The sequence below is a fragment of the Anastrepha obliqua genome, chromosome 1 (assembly GCF_027943255.1).
Source record: "Anastrepha obliqua isolate idAnaObli1 chromosome 1, idAnaObli1_1.0, whole genome shotgun sequence".
Classification (NCBI taxonomy): Eukaryota; Metazoa; Arthropoda; class Insecta; order Diptera; family Tephritidae; genus Anastrepha; species Anastrepha obliqua.
The window spans coordinates 12,653,055-12,663,051 of NC_072892.1; positions in this window are offsets into that span (position 1 = coordinate 12,653,055).

Here is a 9,997-nt window from a genome sequence, read left to right on the forward strand (position 1 = left end):
GATAACTCGAAAAGTTATCTCCCTGGAATTTTGCACACATCTTTTTTACTATTACTTTCTTCAAGGTGGCGCAAAAGTAACCTTGCGATGTTTTTTGGCTGTAATTTAAAAAAAAAAGAAAAACTTTGATTCTTCTTGAGGATTATTTTTATTTGGTCTTTTAATTTTTTTTACATCAAGTCGAGAATATGATGTCATGTAAATGACCGCCGCCACAGTTGATTGCCATTTGAGCCCTTTTTATGGCATTTTCCATCACTTTGGCCAAAACTTCCGGCGATAGGTCCTCACATTCTTGACGGATATTGTCTTTAAGAGCTGCAAGAGTCTGAAGCTTGTTGACATAAACCCGCGACTTCAAAACGCCCCACAAAAAGAAGTCTGGAGCGGTCAAATCAGGCGATCTTGCTGGCCAGTGCAAATCGCCAAAACGGGAGATTAGGCGCCCGGGAAATGCATCCTTCAGCATATCGGTTGTGGCACGTGCAGTGTGTGCCGTTGTACCGTCCTGTTGGAACCACATGTTTTCCAATCCCAATTCATCAAGTTGCCGCAAAAAGAACTCGTTGATCATTGCTCTGTAGCGCTCACCATTCACAGTAACCGTTTGGCCCGCGACGTCTTCGAAGAAAAAAGGTCCGATGACTCCTCCAGCGAAAACAGCACACCACTTTGCACACCACAACAGCACAGTGACTTTGAGCGGGTGTAATGGCTCTTCGAGGGTTACATGCGGATTTTCAGTGCCCCAGAAGCGTAAATTTTGCTTATTTACGTACCCGCTAAGATGGAAATGGGCCTCATCACTCATGATTATTTTTGATCAAAAATCATCTTCCTCTTGGTGGTGATTAAGGATGGCTTGAGCGTATGTTAGACGCGATTGGCTGTCAGCAGCTAACAGCTGATGCACCGTCTGGACTTTGTACGGAAACATCTTCAAATCTTGTACTAAAATGCGCTGTAAAGACCGTCGACTGATACCCATTTGCGTGGCACGTCGTCTGGTCGATGTCGACGGCGCTTCCATGACATCCTCGGCTACAGTAGCAATATTCCCTGCAGAACGGTTACTCCGGGGTCTGCCACGCTTGGCAGCATCTCGTGTTGTGCCAGTCTCTTCGAGGCGAGCGGCTAAACGTCGCAGTGTTTCACCAGTAGCCGTTGGACGGCGAGGAAATCTGCGACGAAATTCACGTTGTGCCAAAGTCACCGACCTATTATTGGTCAAATAAATAGTGAGCAATATTCCGCGTTCTGGAGCAGTGTAGCATAACATTGTTTATCAACGTGTATTTCGCATGTGTTTACTACACAAATGTCAAAACAGAACTGACATTAGGGGCCAATCGCAAAATGTATAGCATTTTCTGATAGGAGTATTACTTTAGCGCCACCTTTTATGGGAATTTAAAAGTTTTCGAAAATTTTTTGAAAAAATAATTTTTTTCGAAGCAAAATAGTAGGAAAATTCGCCTCAAAATCAATTTTTTTTTAAGCATTTTATTCCGCGAATTTTATTTTCCATTTTTTTTTTTAATTCATATAGAAATTACGACATCAATAAACAAAAAAATGTTAAGTTTTTTGTAGTCAAGTCACTGACGTCGATGCTACAATGCGCGCCGATTGAGAAGAACCGCGCCGAACTTCCTGGAAGAATTGAGTGTACAGCCGCCATTTTAAATGATTAGAATTAAAAAAAAAATTTATATTATTTTAATGTATAAATAAACTGTATGCTAATTTTGAAAAAAATATATTGACTTCTTCATTTTAAATAATTTTAATGAAAATCAGGGAAAATATGGCCGTTTACAGATATCTGTCCCCTTAACACCTTGTGACTTTTTTCTTTGGAGCCACGTGAAAGAGAAGGTTTACGCCAACAGCCCAGGGTCGATTCAGTACCTCAAAGATGGCATTCGTGAGGCTATCGCGGGCAAAGGGCAGTTACTTTGCAATTCGGTTATGGAAAATTTCATGAAAAGGATATTGTCCTGTAAGCGTGCTCGTGGTGGTCATTTGCCTGATGTTATTTTCCACTACTAACGGTATACTTCGCTCTTTATAATGAAATAAACATCCGATCATTTATATTAAGAGCATTTTTCTTTGAATATCAAAATAACACCTCTTATTAAAAAAACCCTATATCCACATCCACCGAAATTGCATATCACCCGTAAGAATATTCAACTTGCAATAATTTTACTAACTTTTTACAAAAAAATGCGTAAAAATTCAATATTTTCACGGTCTGATTAAAAACTATTAATTAAAAGTAAATATTAAGTGACGAGCGATTGGATATTGCAGGCATCGCAGAAAATTTTTTAAAATTAAACGAGCGCTATTTGAATGTCCAAAAATAAACTGTAGCAGTTAGCGACTGTAAGGAAGCAGAAAAAATAAAACAAAACAGGAATAAAAAATAAATAAAAGCAGTTAAATGCAAGCAACAGAAAGAACAGGCGCACACAATTCCGCAATGGCAAATATTAAAAAACTATGACGACTTGCTGTGCAAAAAATGCAAACACTTGCGCCATGAAATCAAAAAATGGGTGCGGAAATTGCAGTTTTATTGAATGCACTCTAAAAGAAGATAAAAAATAAGAAAAATACAAATAGAAAATCAAAAATGTGCACAAAAATACGCAACCAATAGAAGAGCTAAAAACAACACCCCTTACACGAGAATATGTATGTACATACACTTGATGTAAAAATAAAATATTTTGATCTTGATTGTGTTGTTGCATAAATTTGAATTTTACTATATCTATCGAATGGCATGCACACACACACACACACATATACGCATATACATCTGCGAGTGCATTGCTGTGTGGCGCTTTTTCTTTTCATTCGACGTGCTCGCATTTAACATTTTAGGCACAAAAAGCTGCCGCTTCCTCTTTTGCCATACTCCGCCATACTTCTCTACCCCGCTGCCACATTTATTTCGTTTTTCTAACCACTCAACGCCTAGCAATCAAACTTGTTTAATATGCAATCGAAGCGGATGTGGATGTGGATGCGGATGCTGATTGCCATATGAGTAAATGGCTTCCATTTCCCCCTTCTCCTATCTCCTCTTTCACGTATTGCAATTCTGTGTTGTGTTGTGTTCTTGTGCACCGATACATGCAAACATTATACATGCGCATTTATTATTGCTGTAAACGGCGGGTGGTCAGTTAATTGCTTCGCCAGCGGAAAAACAAACAAGTGGCGCTGTTTAGATATTGGATTTGTATTTCCTTTTCACCTTCGTTTTTATTACTCGATTTTTTTGTACAATATTTTAAGAAATTCAAATTTTATTTTTATTTGAGTTAGTTTTTATTTTTCAGAAAACTGGCTGATTTCAAGCTGTGTGCGTGGCGTACATGCAAATAACCACAACGTTTAAAGTGTAGTAAAAAAATTAAAAATTCTGTTCAAAGAAATTGAAGTGCAGTGGAGTCGGAGAATACGAAACAGTCTTGGGAAAATATAACAATTTTTCAGCCACTTATTTGACCGCAGAAAAGTTCAGCTTTTCCATAGAGAAGAAATTTAATGATTTTCAACGAAATTTCTAAGGATCTTTGGAATGATTTTTAGACACAAATTCAATGTTTATGGCGAAAAATATATTTTAAATTGGAAAATTTGTTTGAGCTTAAGAAGGCTAGTTTTGATTCCGAATGTACAGGGTGAACGATATGAAGTGTTACCAACTGCTTGTATCTGTAAAACAGCTCATGACATCAACGTCAAAATTGTTCTTATGACAGTTCAATCTATTGTTTATAAGCCATCATAAGCGTTTGCGTCTCAGTTTTGTTCAATTTTTTTTTTTCTGTGATGGAATTCAAACGTAATAGTGTGATTGCGTTATATTTAGTTGGCTGGAAATCACAACCAGCCATTGTTCGTGAGCTCAGTCACTTCAAAGTGGATACAAATTTGTGTATCGCACTATAAAACGTTACAATGATAGGCTATGGAGGTGGACCAACAAAAGCCGCAACAACGCCAGAAATGGTTCGGAAAGTGAAGGCTCGACTTGAACGAAATCCACGTCCAAGTGAAAGAAAAATGGCCAAAAAATGAGCTCAAGGTCAAGGCTTACAAGTTCCACAAAGCCCACGATCTTTCACCCCAGCAAAAAAAAGTTCGGTGCGAAAGAGCAAAGGAGTTGTTGCGCTTGCACATCGTGGCGAATTTCCTAACATTGTGTTTTCTGATAAAAGAAATTTCCCAATTGAGTAGTTCATAAACACTCAAAACGATCGTGTTTACTTGACCGACCGCTCATACGAGAATTTGAGCCTACGTATGGCCACTCGAAGCAATTTCCCATCGCAAGTAATGGTTTGGGCCGCAGTGACCGTTGATGGACGCTCTCCAATCGTTTTTATCGAGCCTGGTGTCAAAGTGAATGCGACTTAATATCGGGAAAATGTTTTAGAAGCTACTTTAGAGCCGTGGACATGCAAACATTTCGGTCGTAGACCATGGACGTTCCAGCAGGACTCGGCGCCGTCTCTTAAAGCTCGTGTGAACCAAGAATGGTAAAAAAATCATGTTCCATACGTCATTTCCTCCACACAATAGCTTTCGAATTCTGGTCCATTTTGGAGAGCAAGGTGAGGTCTAAAAAATATGCCAGTATGGATGCGCTGAAAAAAACTATTATACGAAAATGGGCCAAAATACCTCCAGATCACATGCAGATCATTTTTTGACCCTTTGAAGGCTATAGTCAAGGAAAAAGGTGGTCATATCAATTTTGTCTTTGAAATCAATAAAAACTAATTTCACACAAAAAAGTTATGGTGTTTTGAATATGTAACACTTCATATCGTTCACCCTGTACCTTTTCGATTAATCGCGCTTTTTATTCGATATATTGGGTATGGAAATAAGTTTCCGTCCTTTCTTAGTCACCAAAGATTCATTGCTCATTTTTGCAGAGAAACGCTTGTGTGATTGCGTTCTTTTTAATGATTTCCTGTTTTAACATCCAAAGATAATATTCTTAATCGACTAACCCACAAAATTTTGATGTAAATCCTTATTTGAATCTTCACAACTTTTCCTGATAAGTGGAATCGCTGATAACCATCAAGTGTTCCGTGACTTTCTGCAAGTTCCATAACTTTCTGCAAGTTACATGACTTTCTGCAACTTTTTAGGTAATAACTGTTCAAATTCCTGTCAAATATTCTCCGTAAAGGCTGCGATTGTCTGAGGTTTGATGGCATAAATCTGCAACGTCAAGCAGTCCAAAATCGGGCGATCTTGGTGGCCATGCAAAATCGCCAAAACGGGAGATTACGGTCTCGTGTTAGCAGCTAATCGCCGGAGTGTTTGTCTCTTTGTCACGACACGATTCTGGTTTTTATATTTCTTCCTCCTCTTGATTGGCACAATAGCCGCTTAAGCGATGATTGTGGCCGAGTTTAACAAAGCGCGCCAGTCAGTTCTTTCTTCTGCTAACCGAAGCTAGCTGGACACATCAATTGAAGCCAAGCCTTCTCAACCTGATCTTTCCAACGTAGTGGAGTTCTTCCTCTTCCTCTGCTACTACCAGCGTACCGCACCAGGTATCGCATCGAATAATTCCAGAGCCGGAGCGTTTGTATCCATTCGGACGACATGACTGGAAAATCGCAAGCAGCGATTGTTCGTGAGCACGAGCACCTTAAAGTAAATGAAGTTTTTGTCTATCGGTAGGCTCCAACATTTTTGGTATACTGGTAGCACCGCGAAACGTTATGGAGGTGGTCATCCAAAGACTGCAATGTCACGTGAAATGGTTCAAAATGCGAATAAGCGTCCTGAGCGAAACCCCCGACGAAGTGCCAATCAAATGGCGAAAGAACTGAAAATATCTGACCGTAGCGCCCGCCGCATACTGAAAAATGCTCTCAAAGTCAAGCCTTACAATATCCAAAAGGCGCATGATTTCACACCAAAGGAGCAATAGCAACAAGTCAAACTTGAGAGAGCGAAGAAGTTGCTTCACTTGGACGAAAGCGATCAATTTCCGAAGATTGTGTTTTCTGACGAGGAAAATGTTTAAATTGAGCAACTCGTAAACTCCCAAAACGATAGGGCTTATTTGACCCACCGTTCATACAAGAATTTGAGTCATCGATTGGCCACCAGGAGGCAGCACCCGCCAGCAGCACAGGTAATGGTTTGGTCGCTGTAAACGCAGATGGGCGCCCTCCAAACGTTTTCATCAAGCTTGGCGTCAAGGTAAATGTCAAATATTATCGGGAAAGTATTTTGGAGGTTGCTTTGAAGCCGTTGGCAGACAAACATTTTAATGGCAGACCATGGACGTTTCAACTGGACTCGACACCGTCTCATAAAGCTCGAGTGAACCAAGAATGGGTAAAAAACAACTTTTCGTACTTCATAACGTCGACACAATGGCTCTCAAATTCACCAGACACAATTCCCATGGATTATTCTCTTTGAATCGTTTTGGAGCGCAAGGTCCGAACTAAAAGATTCATCAGTCTCGAGGTGCTGAAAAAAGCCATTGTCCGCGAGTGGGCCAAAATACCTGCATGTTACATTCGGGCAGCTTGTGACTCGTTTCTGGACCGTCTCAAGGCCATTGCCAAGGCAAAAAATGGTCATATCGAGCAAAAGTAAATTGATTCTTAATTTGGTATTATTTTAAAACATTTTTTGCTTTGAATTGAATAAAAGTAATTTTCCTAACTAAATTTATGGACTTTTTAATTAGTTGCACTTCGAGTGCCGAGCCCTGTAATTGTAATAATAGCAACAAGAAAAGTGCTATAAGATATTTATCAGACTCTGTTGTTTATTTTGAATGAAAAAAGTGATTGTCTTATTCTTTCAAAATAAAATATAAATGTACTTGTATCATAAGTATGTCAGCAAAAGCTACTAAAAACCCGGATTTATTTGTTTTATTTATTTATAATATTTTGTGTCATTGTCTACATTGCAACAGTAGCTGTTTGTCCACTACTGAGTACCGCGCAGTGTTAATGAAGGAAGTGGGGCCTTTTATCAATTGCAAGTAAAACATATCGACATACTCATATATACGAGGATCGTTTGAAAGGTTCGGGCAAGAATAAGAACTAATTAATTGCTTGGGGTAAACTTTTTTTATTTTTCGACAGAGCCTGCTTTTAGGTTGACACACTTTTTTTTATTTTTCGACAGAGCCTGCTTTTAAGCTTACACACTTTTTCCAACGCTGCTGTAGTTTGTTGATCTATTCCGAATAATTAGATTTGTCCAAGGCTGGAAAATAGCCCTTTCTTTCTGCAATCACCTCCTCGTTTGAATACAATTTTTTACCTCGCCAGCCATTCCTTCCAAGTGGATCTATTTGTTCTGCGAGGATCTGAGGTATCTGAGGAATCCAAGTCTGGATAATAAGGGGATGTGAAACTAGTTGGAATCCTATTTCCTATTTATGCGACCACAACTGTGGCGCGAGCTGGTAAGAAGAAGTACTGACCGTGATGGAGAAGAACTTTTTTGAAAATCACTCGACTTCCTCGTTTCAAACCAATGCCAAACACAAAAAAAAAGTGCCGATCTGGCTGAAACTTGGTGTGCGTTCTTTAAAGAGATGCTACCAACTAAACATAACCTCGATACGTGCTAGCAATGCCAATTCGCTGACTTTGTGCGGACTTTTCAAACGACTCTCGTACTGTACATTTTCTTGTTTTTATTGGACTACTTATCTCATTATCTGCAATTTGCATAAATATATGTATGTATGTATGTATGTATGTACATACAATTGAGTCATATACTCTGGTGCAAAATTATAGAGCCACCATATAGGGACAAGTTTTGACTATATATTTATTTTTTAATTAAACTTTTTTTTGTACAAAAAATTAATCCAATGCAAATTTAAAGTGATAAATTTTCGAGGTATCGGATTTAAATAGAAATAAAATCACGAGAATTCAAATTGATTGGGCAATCTTTACTATTTTTGTGTAGAACCATTCATGATATTTATTTTTTAAAGATAGTCCCTTTCAAATGTTGACCGCAGCTGCACCGAATTCGGTCATCCGTAAACACCAATTTTGAATGGTTCGCTGAAGGACTTCGGTTGGTATCTCGTGAATAACTTTAGTAATGTTGATTTCCAATGCCTCAATCGGAGCTGGTTTATCCACAAATCATTTAGACTTCACATACCCGCACAAATAAAAGTAAAAAAATTGTGTGATATCACACGATCTTGGTCGGCAAACCACTGGTCCGGGATGAGAAATTAATAGCTCGCCGAAAAGACGACGCAGTAAGTCCATTGTTTCATGGGTTTCATGGCAATTAGCGTCGTCTTGTTGGAACCAAGTGTTGCGGGCTTCAATTTTCGGCATCAAAAAGTCATTTATCATGGCGCGATAGCGTAGAAATATGGGCCTCCAAGTGGTTGTTTTCAATGGATGTATTGGCTCTTCTTGAATAGCTTCGTATTGCTTTTCAGCCCAAATATGGTACTTTTGGTCATTGACGTAGCTATTAAGCCAAAAATGGACCTTATCGCTGAACACCATGATGAGCACTTTTCACAGAGCGTCCATTTTCGTAATAGAATTATATCATTTGTATTTGTATTCATTGTTGAGGCGTAAGTCTTTCCATAATGAAATGCTAATGAATACTGAAAAAATGATGTACTTAGTTTGACAGTAGTTCCGCGCGATCTTTCAAAAAGAATCCTATTGGAGGAAGTACTTAAAATCTGATCAGCCTTTATTTTACAATGTGCGGCTGTGCTCCGGTATTGCTTCGGCAGTGCCTTGCCTTGTAACTAACCGATTGCTGTAACTAACCAAACGAGTTACTTTTTATGAAGCTCAAGCTAGAGCGAGTTTTTTCAGCATTTCAGACGTCTCAGATGTTTTATTTCCATTGCCGATAAATCTCACTTGTGTGGTTGATACGAGGCGGCCGCCGTAGCCGAATAGGTTGGTGCGTGACTCCGATTTGGAAGCGCACGGATTCAAAAGGCCGGGCGCAAAGCACCAAATAATAGAAACGGTTTTTCTCAATTAGCGGTCGCCCCACGGCAGTCAAAGACAAACTTCCGAGTGTATTTCTGCCATGAAAAAGGTCCTCATAAAAACCATTTACTGTTCGGAATCGGCTTAAAATTGTAGGTCTCTCCATTTGTAGAGCAACATCAAGACGCACCACCACAAATACGGCGAATGTTTGAAACTGAGAGAATGGAACTTCTTTCCTATTCGAGCCAATTGAACTCTATAACTCGCGAGTTTTAATGTATTACAACATTACATTGATTTAAATTTTCGCTGATATATTCCATTTGTTCTTAAATTTACCGTATCGTCAATCGATGACTTTCTTGATCGAGTAATGACTTACATTTTTTTTCCTTGTTCACTCCTCTCGAGAGCATAGAGCCCCTATGTAAGACTCTTCCATCGTACACGGTTCTGTGCTGTTGTTTTTACACCGTCCCATGAGATGTCGGCATCTGCTAGTTCGCGCAATATCGACCTTCTCGAAGTTTTGGTCGACCGCGGCCTCTGCTTTCTTGCGGGTTCCAGTACAGTGCCCATTTTCGTTATGATATCTGGTGGGTTTCTCAACCCATCCATCGCCACTTTCTACATTTGATGTGCCGAAGGATGGATTCCTCGTTCGTTAATCTCCACAGTGCGTTGCCACTGACGGTGTTTGGCCAGAATATTCTGCAGATGATGCGGAGGCATTTGTTGACGAAGGATTGTAGCCTCGGTGTGATGTTGTTAGGAACCAGCCATGTTTCGCATCCGTACTCCAAAACGCTCTTCACGGATGAGCCGAATATTCGTAGTTACGTGCGGCTGGAGAATAGCCCACATATACGACAAAAAAACATTTATGAAATAAAAAAATAGTTTCATTAATGAACTGAAATTTGTTCACTTAAGCCAAGTTGGCATTAAATTTCGACTGTTCTTCTTAA